Source organism: Humulus lupulus, chromosome 8 (assembly GCF_963169125.1).
Source record: "Humulus lupulus chromosome 8, drHumLupu1.1, whole genome shotgun sequence".
Taxonomy (NCBI): Eukaryota; Viridiplantae; Streptophyta; class Magnoliopsida; order Rosales; family Cannabaceae; genus Humulus; species Humulus lupulus.
In genome coordinates, this window is record NC_084800.1 from 176,157,322 (window position 1) to 176,170,987 (window position 13,666).

At 36.5% G+C, this 13,666-nt stretch overlaps 2 long non-coding RNA genes across 2 annotated transcripts; both read right to left on the bottom strand.

Annotated features, from left to right (window-relative positions):
• Window positions 1-750: 750 nt before the first annotated feature.
• Window positions 751-5,426, bottom strand: LOC133798687 (uncharacterized). The gene is made up of 3 exons (XR_009875974.1): window positions 2,964-5,426; window positions 2,068-2,131; window positions 751-907 (listed from the first exon to the last, which is right to left on the bottom strand). It is a non-coding gene; the product is annotated as an uncharacterized LOC133798687 (long non-coding RNA).
• A 1,035-nt stretch (window positions 5,427-6,461) lies between these two features.
• On the bottom strand, window positions 6,462-9,517 carry LOC133798688 (uncharacterized). The gene is made up of 3 exons (XR_009875975.1): window positions 8,675-9,517; window positions 7,779-7,842; window positions 6,462-6,618 (listed from the first exon to the last, which is right to left on the bottom strand). It is a non-coding gene; the product is annotated as an uncharacterized LOC133798688 (long non-coding RNA).
• Window positions 9,518-13,666: the final 4,149 nt, after the last annotated feature.

Here is a 13,666-nt window from a genome sequence, read left to right on the forward strand (position 1 = left end):
CCGACTAGTCCTGATATCGCCCAATAAACTCCTAAGCGGTCGCAGTAGTAATCGGGCTATGTCGTATCCACAGAGAGGCAAACACAACTAAAGATTAGATTAGTAAATAAAAGATAAAAATAAAGTAGAATTGAAGAGATGGATTTTGTGAAATTAAAATGATAGATTAAAGAAAGCGACCAGATAAAGAGCATGACAAGGTAGAGATGTAGTGCTGTAAAACCTATTCTAACATTGATATTAATTCAAAACACAGTTGCAATTCTACACCATTAATTGCAACTGGAAGATGTATATGGTAAAAGTACAAATTAAATAATCTAGATTAAATTGAATCTAACTCCTAATTTCATAGCATATCATATTATATATCCAAGAGCGACAAAATACCACTGGCAGAATGCAGTAAAAGACATACAATATAACAAATATACTAAAATAAATTAACAATCTAAGTTACATAAAAAAAGCATGACTGAACTTATGTAAGAGATGCTAAATAATTTTAGAAAAGAAATTAGAGGATGAGAAACAAAATAATTAATGAGATATGGAAATGAAGCATAAGAAGAATCAATATCACTATTGAGAATAAGAAATACAAAAACTACACTCTAACCTCACCAATATTTTTGTCACCTAATGTAACGTCCCTAAGGTAGGGTACGTCTGCCACATACTCGTAATTCTAGGGTTTACGAGTATGTAAGGCACTTGACCAAAAGAATTAAATAAAATGATACGAAGAAATACAGAAAAATTTAAAACTTTTATATAAACTTATTAGAAGAAATTATTACACGTATGAATACTTTAAATTTAAGGCAGCCATATGAAAACTCTAAAACCATTATTGCATTGCTACTGAGTCCGTGCTCCACAAGTTGCTCAACAGCTAAAGCCACACCTGGAAAAATGTTGGAAAATAACATAATGAGCTAACGCTCAGTAAGCAAATCTCATGCATACACATACACATGAATGTCGTGAGTTTGTAGTGCACATATACTAATATGCTGACTTATATACTTATGCATTTCATTTATTGCTCATGCACTTTCAAACTTTACTTTTATGCTCTTTCTTTTAGTTTCACATTTTTATGGGCCCAATATCACTTGTGCACACTGTTTGATTCAGCCAATGCCTGCAGGGCTTGTTACACATATCATATAGAATCCCATGGGTTCTCCTCCGGCTAGCCATCATCTCAGCTAGGCTCATCATAACACTCATTTCATCGTTGCCATAGCTGCCATACTTATTACACATATGGAGGAGAAAGACGGAAACATGGCAAACATATCTGAATGGTCAACTCTGACCTAGCCCACACTAGTGGGCAGCCACTATAAGTCTTATAGACTTCCGTCTTCTTTACTGAACTTACTTGATTGCTTCATCAAAACAGTGGCACCCTTTTTAAACATCTTATTATCACTTTGCTTAAGCCTTGTGTCATTAAAATGTTTAACTTTACATAAGACTTTTCAAGACATTTCATAACTTTTCTCATATTCATATGCATGGTCTTATAGCACATAATAATGTATCACATAACTGTACATGCCATGCATACATGCTGATGCTGAAATGCCAATGTTCGTGTTCATGACTGATGTTGATGGTATTCAATCAAGGCATTGTATCACATCTCATATAACTCAAAACATCTTTAGTCATAATACATGAAGCTTTGGGTTGGTGGCGTTGTTATACCTTAACGTAGAGCTATGGCTCAGGTCTAAGGTTTCCAGCCTAAAAACTTAAACGCTTCATATATCATAACATATAACAAATCATGAACATAGAGTAATCCACATATCCATCAACATAAGAACACATACTTGCACATAATTCATATCATTCTTAACCAAGTAAGACATCTTTCACATATCACAGAATTCATCAATTACATATCACACAACACCCTTATGGTGTTCATATAACCATTCTTCACATACTTATCATATGCATCATCATCATACCATACTTAACTCATCAGATGTACACAATCAATGTAGTCATGCATCTTACACTTAAGCACAAAAGGTGAGATTTACTTACCTTAGGTCCTTAGCTTATTTTAAAACGGCTCACCAAGAGTCAATCAATCAAATCCATACAAATCCTATTCAAGGCACATAATTTATTAAATTCTATCTAATCCGTAAATATACACTATTGATAGTGTATATTAATCATACCAGAAACTATATAAATGATAATAATAATTATAATCCTAACAACAATAATAATTATCGTCTATAATTAAACTTATTTCGATATTAATAACAAAATACTTCAATAGCAATACGTATATGGATGTATATATTCAAATAGTCATTTTATAAAAGAAATCATATTTGTAACATAAAGTTGTAATAATCAATATAATGATAATAATATAAATATAAATATTTATATTATTATTAGTTAGTCATAATATCAATTCCAGTGATATAATAAATATACTTTCTCCAAACTTCACCGGTCTTACAAATATCAATAACTGTAGGAAACTAATATTTGATATTATTTTAATATTCAAATATTAATATACAATAATAATGGTTAGATAATAGGTTTACTATAAATCATACTTTTCATATATATATATGAATCTGTATTCTTGATTTACTTAACAAAATAATAACAATAATAATTAAAATTACTTAATCATAATAATTTCCATATTAATATAAAATCAATTAAATATGTATTTTTATACTTGATTTAATATCTAATATTTTCTAGAAAATTAGACAGCACAACGGCTATAAAGTGGACAATTCCAAAATCAAAACCTGTATAAAAAATATATATAATCCCAGACAGCCAGTAAATTACAGAAAATATTCCATATATCAATAATATATAATTATATACCATAAATACACATAATAACAATTACTCTAATCAATCACAATTAAATCACAATATATAGGTTAAAGAAATTATACCAAAATGATCGGGTTCCACAATAAGTCAAACGATGATTTTCTGAGACTCAAAACGTACTTCGGAACCTCGAACACTAAGTTTCGACCGTCGGTCTACGGTGGATCGCGGTGGCTCGTGGTGGGCCCACCACCCAACTATGGTAGATGTAGGAACAAGTTATTGGGTTTTGAAGCCCACAACACGAGGAACACGATGGTGGTGACGGATCGGCAAACGGATGCCCGAGGTGGCTGAATCGCAACTTTGAAGTCGCGGGGTGGCCGAACTTAAATCGAGTGGTTGAGGCGTTTAATCGGCGAGTGAGCTCTAGATTCCCGCGTGGGTCGATAGTTCGGAGGCCTCTGAATCCAACGGTCCGGCGCGTGGCTAAAAATGGTGGCCGGAAAGTACTCCTGCGTCGTCGGCAACAGTAATACGCAGAGGAGAGAGAGAGAGAGAGAGAGAGAGAGAGAGAGAGTTTCTGAGGAGAGAGAGAGAGAGGGTTTCTGAGGAGAGAGAGAGAGGGGCTCGGGTAAAATGAAAGGCTGAAGCCTTTTATTTTATTTTATTTTTTTTTTATTTATTTATTTTTAAAAATTACACTTGGACCCAAAATACTAAAATTCTTTTCAAATAAGCCCTTTAGCCAAACTTTCTTAATTTTATAAAAATCCCCAATTAAAATTATTTGACATTTGGGTCCAATACTTGACTACTCAAGTTTCTCTTTCTTTAATCTCATTAAAAACATAAAATCATATTTTAAACACTATTTTTCCATTACTATTTCTTAAATTTGTAAAGTTGTACATTTTATGTATTAAAACTTTGATTTATAATAAATAAATGTATTATGAAAATGTTGGATATTACAATCCTTCCCCCGTTAAAATAATTTCGTCCTCGAAATTTCAAACTAAAATTTGATAATCGGAGACAATAACTACCATTACAAATAAACAGAACAACATTTCACAGCATAAGATTTTATACACAACACTTACTTTCACCCCGAAAACAAAACTTATTCCTGACTTCTTGTAATCCTTATCATATATAAAAAGGCGAGGATGTGTAAACACCTCACATGAGGACTACAATATAGATAGAAAGGAAATAAGCTATAACAATAGTATAAATTACAATGAATGTATACGAAAATACAAACGAATCCTCATCATCCATACTTTTGAACACAAACCACATAACGTAAGAAGAGAAAATGACCATCATCATGAAAACATCCTTGATCTTCATGTCTTACAGTCAATTTTTTTTTTTTTTTTTTTTTTTTAAGCAGATGCAATTGACTGGTTATACCTTGATAATAGATGCTAAATTGAGCAACAAGTTTGTTCAATAGAAAGTTTTTCGACATAAAAAAAATTGGATAACTAGAAAACAATTATATAGCCGATGAAGATTATTCTTTAAAACCAAGTCTCTGTGAAACCCTTTCGTTGTCAAAACCGACTTCTTGCCCTGAATGAGAAATAGTGAGATAGGCCATTCATTAGGTACCAGTTCAGAAAAGCCTGACTCTCATTCTTTCTCTAAGAAAACATTTAAAAATCAAAATTGTTTCCAAATGTATAAAATAATAAAGGGCATATTGATACTATGCTAGAATGCAAATAACCGTGGCCACTCGGAAATTCACACACTTAGCTTAGTATCCCTTCATTGAATAAAACATGGGATAAGTCTTGACTGACCAATCCACCACTTCATCTACGAAAACGAATAATTCTCACATGTCTAATAAGTTAGACATGTCTCATTTCAACACCTATACCAATAATACTCAGTCATCACTTCACACAAGTAATACATTATCTTACTTTCGGGATAAAACAGCTAATATACTATAATTTAATCGCCGAAAGTAATTCACACTACATAGTAATTCAGTAAATAACATTTATCACCTCGATTCATTCAACAATTTACAAATTGTTTCCATGTTCAAATCAGGATCGCAAAATCAATAGAAGTGATTTCCATGTCGACAACATCTAATAAGTTTGACTTTCATCATCAGAGAGGATAGCGTAACACATTGAACAAGATAAAATCTGTGATATCTATCTTGAAAACAAACAAATTCAAGGATCCAATGACCCAACAGTTCAACACATTTTTCTATAAATAAAATTCATCACATACACACTAAAACACAATCAATCTCAAGCTTTTGAAAACCAAATCATTATTACTTCCGTCCATTACTCAAGCTAAGCAACCTATGGCATCCTCATCATCTCAGCTGAACTTAGACCTAACTTTAGCTTTACCTGAGCCAAATCTTCCCACTATCGAATCTTCACCACAAATTTCTGCACCCCTACCACAGCTAATGGTGTATCCTACGGTACACATCCCAGAACGAAATACTCAATTTCCCAGAGTTTGGCTTCCCAAATTTTATTCTGATACTGGCCTTGTCACGGTGGAGGATTCAGCTATGCTCGATAAAAAGGTGGCCATTAGTATAGGTCAAAGCATACTCACCCCTAAAGACCAAATAATTTTATCCCATAGGTCAGACCTACAAGCTGTAAAAGATTCCTTAGTTCTTACCACTCAGGCGGCAGCATCGGTCTCAAACCTAGGCCAACGGGTTCTTGCAAGAGAACAAGAGGTTGACCACTTGAAAAGGTATATAGAAACACAAAAACAAGAGATGATAACCATTAGAAATGCCAACAAGGCATTGACTCGAGAGAAGGAGAAGTTGGTTAAGGAGAATGGGACTTTAACTACACTTCTTGCTAACTACTCAGTCGATATGAAGGAAAAATTTCAGACACTGCAAACTACTGGGGAGACCCTTAGAGTTGAACAACAAAAGTTGATTGACGAGGTAGAACGTGTCCAAAACCCCAATCCTTAATAGATTCTGTATTTTTTTTTTTTTTATCTATATATTACTACTGTTTCACTAAAGTCTCTTATTGTGTGTGCTCTCAGCAACAACCTAAAACTTTGCTCTCCAAAACACTAACCTGACATATTAACCCTTAACACACTAACTGAACTGATAGATCACTTTCAAAGCTTGAGAATATCAATTAACAATCCAAACATTGACATCGATAAATCATCAATTATTTATCACATCAATAATAAAGGCATGCATTCAGATAAATAACAAACTTCAATTTCTCTACCGTGCATGAGAATATTCATTTAATCCAAGCTCATACTTATATCATGGAAACTCAAACACACAATGAGTTTCTAATACAATTATACAACATCATTAACATACATTAACTAAAATATGGATAAATTATACTAACCATTAACGTGTGGCTTGTCTTGTGGCGGAACTCAGTAGCATTTCAGATCCCAAAATCTAATAACATAACGAGTATACGACATCTACAAACTCAAAGCTCTGATACCATTTGTAACGTCCCTAAGGTAGGGTACGTCTGCCACATACTCGTAATTCTAGGGTTTACGAGTATGTAAGGCACTTGACCAAAAGAATTAAATAAAATGATACGAAGAAATACAGAAAAATTTAAAACTTTTATATAAACTTATTAGAAGAAATTATTACACGTATGAATACTTTAAATTTAAGGCAGCCATATGAAAACTCTAAAACCATTATTGCATTGCTACTGAGTCCGTGCTCCACAAGTTGCTCAACAGCTAAAGCCACACCTGGAAAAATGTTGGAAAATAACATAATGAGCTAACGCTCAGTAAGCAAATCTCATGCATACACATACACATGAATGTCGTGAGTTTGTAGTGCACATATACTAATATGCTGACTTATATACTTATGCATTTCATTTATTGCTCATGCACTTTCAAACTTTACTTTTATGCTCTTTCTTTTAGTTTCACATTTTTATGGGCCCAATATCACTTGTGCACACTGTTTGATTCAGCCAATGCCTGCAGGGCTTGTTACACATATCATATAGAATCCCATGGGTTCTCCTCCGGCTAGCCATCATCTCAGCTAGGCTCATCATAACACTCATTTCATCGTTGCCATAGCTGCCATACTTATTACACATATGGAGGAGAAAGACGGAAACATGGCAAACATATCTGAATGGTCAACTCTGACCTAGCCCACACTAGTGGGCAGCCACTATAAGTCTTATAGACTTCCGTCTTCTTTACTGAACTTACTTGATTGCTTCATCAAAACAGTGGCACCCTTTTTAAACATCTTATTATCACTTTGCTTAAGCCTTGTGTCATTAAAATGTTTAACTTTACATAAGACTTTTCAAGACATTTCATAACTTTTCTCATATTCATATGCATGGTCTTATAGCACATAATAATGTATCACATAACTGTACATGCCATGCATACATGCTGATGCTGAAATGCCAATGTTCGTGTTCATGACTGATGTTGATGGTATTCAATCAAGGCATTGTATCACATCTCATATAACTCAAAACATCTTTAGTCATAATACATGAAGCTTTGGGTTGGTGGCGTTGTTATACCTTAACGTAGAGCTATGGCTCAGGTCTAAGGTTTCCAGCCTAAAAACTTAAACGCTTCATATATCATAACATATAACAAATCATGAACATAGAGTAATCCACATATCCATCAACATAAGAACACATACTTGCACATAATTCATATCATTCTTAACCAAGTAAGACATCTTTCACATATCACAGAATTCATCAATTACATATCACACAACACCCTTATGGTGTTCATATAACCATTCTTCACATACTTATCATATGCATCATCATCATACCATACTTAACTCATCAGATGTACACAATCAATGTAGTCATGCATCTTACACTTAAGCACAAAAGGTGAGATTTACTTACCTTAGGTCCTTAGCTTATTTTAAAACGGCTCACCAAGAGTCAATCAATCAAATCCATACAAATCCTATTCAAGGCACATAATTTATTAAATTCTATCTAATCCGTAAATATACACTATTGATAGTGTATATTAATCATACCAGAAACTATATAAATGATAATAATAATTATAATCCTAACAACAATAATAATTATCGTCTATAATTAAACTTATTTCGATATTAATAACAAAATACTTCAATAGCAATACGTATATGGATGTATATATTCAAATAGTCATTTTATAAAAGAAATCATATTTGTAACATAAAGTTGTAATAATCAATATAATGATAATAATATAAATATAAATATTTATATTATTATTAGTTAGTCATAATATCAATTCCAGTGATATAATAAATATACTTTCTCCAAACTTCACCGGTCTTACAAATATCAATAACTGTAGGAAACTAATATTTGATATTATTTTAATATTCAAATATTAATATACAATAATAATGGTTAGATAATAGGTTTACTATAAATCATACTTTTCATATATATATATGAATCTGTATTCTTGATTTACTTAACAAAATAATAACAATAATAATTAAAATTACTTAATCATAATAATTTCCATATTAATATAAAATCAATTAAATATGTATTTTTATACTTGATTTAATATCTAATATTTTCTAGAAAATTAGACAGCACAACGGCTATAAAGTGGACAATTCCAAAATCAAAACCTGTATAAAAAATATATATAATCCCAGACAGCCAGTAAATTACAGAAAATATTCCATATATCAATAATATATAATTATATACCATAAATACACATAATAACAATTACTCTAATCAATCACAATTAAATCACAATATATAGGTTAAAGAAATTATACCAAAATGATCGGGTTCCACAATAAGTCAAACGATGATTTTCTGAGACTCAAAACGTACTTCGGAACCTCGAACACTAAGTTTCGACCGTCGGTCTACGGTGGATCGCGGTGGCTCGTGGTGGGCCCACCACCCAACTATGGTAGATGTAGGAACAAGTTATTGGGTTTTGAAGCCCACAACACGAGGAACACGATGGTGGTGACGGATCGGCAAACGGATGCCCGAGGTGGCTGAATCGCAACTTTGAAGTCGCGGGGTGGCCGAACTTAAATCGAGTGGTTGAGGCGTTTAATCGGCGAGTGAGCTCTAGATTCCCGCGTGGGTCGATAGTTCGGAGGCCTCTGAATCCAACGGTCCGGCGCGTGGCTAAAAATGGTGGCCGGAAAGTACTCCTGCGTCGTCGGCAACAGTAATACGCAGAGGAGAGAGAGAGAGAGAGAGAGAGAGAGAGAGAGTTTCTGAGGAGAGAGAGAGAGAGGGTTTCTGAGGAGAGAGAGAGAGGGGCTCGGGTAAAATGAAAGGCTGAAGCCTTTTATTTTATTTTATTTTTTTTTTATTTATTTATTTTTAAAAATTACACTTGGACCCAAAATACTAAAATTCTTTTCAAATAAGCCCTTTAGCCAAACTTTCTTAATTTTATAAAAATCCCCAATTAAAATTATTTGACATTTGGGTCCAATACTTGACTACTCAAGTTTCTCTTTCTTTAATCTCATTAAAAACATAAAATCATATTTTAAACACTATTTTTCCATTACTATTTCTTAAATTTGTAAAGTTGTACATTTTATGTATTAAAACTTTGATTTATAATAAATAAATGTATTATGAAAATGTTGGATATTACACCTAAAATAAGTAAAACTAAACTAGAAACAAGAAAAGAAACAAAATAATAAAGTGTATTTTTCCCACTCTACAATCTGATAACTTACACTGGCTTTGGTTCTCTATTTATAGAGAAAATAGGACCCAAAACGTGTAAAATCGTGTACATTATAGTGGGAAAATGGCTCAAAAAGCTGATGAAAATGGGAAGTGGCTGCTGGTAAAGTGGGGGACAAGGAGCAGGCGAGTGGGACAGGTGGCAAGATTTCGTTGGTTCGGCAGGTGTGTGCGTCAGGCGCTGCAGGAGCGTGGCAGGCACGTCAGGGGGCAGCTCGGCTCGGCTCGGCTGGCGTCAGGCTGTTGGTGGGACGCGTGTCACATGTTGGAGGAACGACTTGGCTTAGGCGCGGCTCGGCTGGGCGAATGACGATCTGCCACGTGGCAGCGTGAGAACAGCCATAGGCTGGGTTTGGGCTCCATTTTGGGCCTATTTCTCCTTCAAAAATACCATTTTCTTCATGATTTCTTCAATTTTAATTCTTTCTTTCTCCTTTCTTTTTCTTTGTGTCAAAAATATATTTTATTTCCTGAAAATTAAACACAAATTAAATTAAAATTAATATTTTCAAATATAAAATATATGACAATAAATCCATGAAAATATTAATTAAAACTTAATTAATTTTACACTTTAAAGACTAATAAAATGATATTTTTGAGCACTAATCAGGTCCCAACAAAAGGAGGCACTGTTCTCCTGGCATCACGCCTAACAACACTGTCCTTCCATATTTGATCCTCAGCCCTCTCTGCAGTAAGGGCCTTATCCACCGCTTGGCCATAAGTGGTAGTCGTTGGATCCAAGGTGATATTCACATCGCGGGCAATCACAACATTCAACCCCGCACGAACCTATCCGTCCTGGCCGCATCTGTCGGCACTAGATCTGGCGCAAACTTCGCCAATCTATCAAACTTGATTGCATACTCTGTTACTGTCGATCGATTCTGAGTCAGGTTGATAAACTCATCAACCTTCGCAGCTCGCACTGCCACACTGTAATATTTCTCGTTAAAAACACTTTTGAACTCCTCCCATGTCATAACCGCAACATTCCTCCGCTGGCTCACCACATCCCACCAGATGCGAGCATCAGCCCTAAGCATATAGCTTGCACAATTAACCCTGTCGTGTCCTTCGACCCTCATAAAATCCAAGATCAAGGAAATCAGGTTCATCCACTGCTCTGCCAGCAATGGGTCCGAACCACCCTCAAAAGTAGGAGGTTGCTGCTTCCTGAACCTTTCATACAAAGGTTCCAACCTATTCTCCAGAGTAGACTGAACAGGTACTGGGACTGCAGCCTGCTGCATTGGCAGCCCAGTAACCTGAGGCGAGGCCTGCTGCCTCATCTGTCGTAGCTCTTTTTCTGTTCTCTGCAGTCTGGCTTCCATTTCAGCCAATATCTGTTGCCAGTTCTGCGGGGCAGGTAGAGGGTCATGACCCTGATCATCATCCTCGGCCCTACTGCCGCGGAGTCTAGCTGATTGACGAGGCATCTCAACAAATATGCCTGCAACCAACGACGCCGCTCATTAGGCAAGATAACAACATCCAAAACCACCTCCCAAGCACATCAGTAATCCACACAGAACAGCTCATATAGCATATAACACATAGCGGGCAATGCCCTAGCATCATGCATATGTTAACTAATTCATCATGCTCTATACAAAATAAACAGGTATACAAGGCATTTAAACACATATTTAGACATACCAACCATCTTACCAACCAACCCTGAGTTAAGCCTGTCACTGACTGCGTGTGTACATGTTCGGTCAATCTCCAAAACCAATAACCTTGCCTCTCTCTGATACCAAGTTGTAACGCCCCACCTCCTTAGAGTCGTTACCAAGTGTATTTAAAATTGTGCTTTCAACTCACTAATCGAGGTTTTAATTCAAAACGTGTAACTAAGCCATAATTAAAAAGAAAACATTAGAGAAAGTAGTTTTTCATAGCTTATCATAAAAGTTTACACCTGGGATCCCAAAATGTTGTTTAGAAAATATTTACAATACAAAACTGATCAGAGTCGTCAAAACGACAAAATCTAAGTTCGTTTACAAGCATCTCCCAAAATCCCCTAGCTGCGACAGCCAGGCTGGCCGGACATGTACACGCCGCCTCACGCCAGCTGCGCTCATGGTTGGTTGATCTTCTCTTTACCCTTACCTGCACCATAGAGCATCTGTGAGCCGAAGCCCAGCAAGAAAACCCAAAACAGATAACATATGCAATACACAAGTCAAACATATAAACAGGCCACCAATGGCTAAACACATACGGCCTAGTCATCCCAAGCGTTTACCAAGCCCTAGGTTCGCAGGCCACACCGTAAGGATATCCCAAGTATCCTATTAGGGACTCGCCCTGGCAACTCGCACCCCACGTGCTCAATGCCGCTCCCGGCCTCTTGTCGTTCTAGGCCTTGCACTCATCGTGCTTGACGCCGTTTCCGGCCCACACCGTTCTCGGTCTACACCGTTCCTGGCTCTTGCCGATCACACATGTAATATCAAACATGATATAGCAACAAGCACATAATTCAAGCATAGACAGATAAAGAGCCATGCTCTGCAATTCTAACATATAGGGCTCGGCCCTGCATATCATTTCCATTCAACACATTGGGCTCAGCCCTGCACACAAGCTCTATGGAAACAGGGGTTTTCTTACCTGAGTTCCGAGCTTCCTGAGCACAGATGCCCCGAGCACAGTCCGCTAACGTGAGCCTCGCCGAAACCCTAGTTACAACACATAACAATATCTGACCATCAAATTCTAACCCAACAAATAATCTCAAACCATAACCCTTACCTCCAGGACCTTGAATTCTATCAATCCGAATGATAAAATCCATCTCGAGCCTTACCCTTTAAGTTCCCAAGTCAAAAATATCATTAAAATCCTCACTGACACTAAGGGCCGCGACCCCTCCCACTAGAACCGCGGCTAGCCTTAAAACAGAGGCTAGCTCTTCACTGACCACCATGCGGGCCGCGGCGCGCCCTGCAAGCACCGCGGCGTGCTTAAATTCCCTCAGCCTCCCATGGCTGCGCGCGCATGTGGGCCGCGACACACCCCTCCTAGGGCCGCGACGCCATACAGCGAACCCAGATTTTCCATCAGTTTTTCATCCTTTCTTCAAGCCAATTCCCACCAAAGCTAAGCCAATAATCCCAGATAATAATACCTTCATTTCAGCTCAATATTAACACCAAAACTCAACAGAATTCTACTCCAAAATACAACTAGAACACCCAAGAACAACCTAAATTCTATCCACATGCAAAGCTTAAAACTTGGCTGAAACTTGAACATAACTTCCATGGAAAAATTTCCTCTTGCTGAATTCAAACCCCTGATGTTGAACCTTAATCCACAAGCTTTAAGCTTCTGAGTTAACACAACTGAATCCCCTTGCTTATGCTTGCTTGCACCAAGAATTTCCTATCAATTTCCTCTTGAGTTTTACCTTAGAGAGTGTAAGAGAAAGGAAAGAAAAAGCTAACTTCAGTTCTCGGAAAGTATGGGTCGGTTTCTCAAGGTTTCTAAACAGTTCCCTTTTTTTGTTTTATATAACTTAAGTCTAAAGGTTACCTCAAGGCTCGGGGTGCCAAAACGTCCCCGAGGGCAAACATGGTAAATTCCCCAAATATTCCCGCCTAGGCATTCTATCCTCAAATATATCTCCAAATATTTATTTCCATGTCCCGATAATCCCATAACTCAACTAATACCTGAATTACCCCTCGACTCGCCCCGAGTCCGAATCTCAACCTCGTTGTGACTCTCTGGCTAACCGCTCCCCAGGACTGTCTCGGATCGTGCTGTACAGACATATCACACGTATACAACATATACTTCATTTATCACATTTATGCCCCCAATATCCAGACGGGGCCCACATGCACAGTTAACTCAATTAAACAGGCATCATAATCATATATACATATAAATTCACATACAAGCAAATTAAACCACTTATTGCCCTCCAGGCACACTAATCAAGGCCCTAAGCCCAATCAGCAAATTCGGGTCGTTACAGCGCGGCTTGGCCACTGGTAGCTGAGGACAGCTTAATATTCACTAAG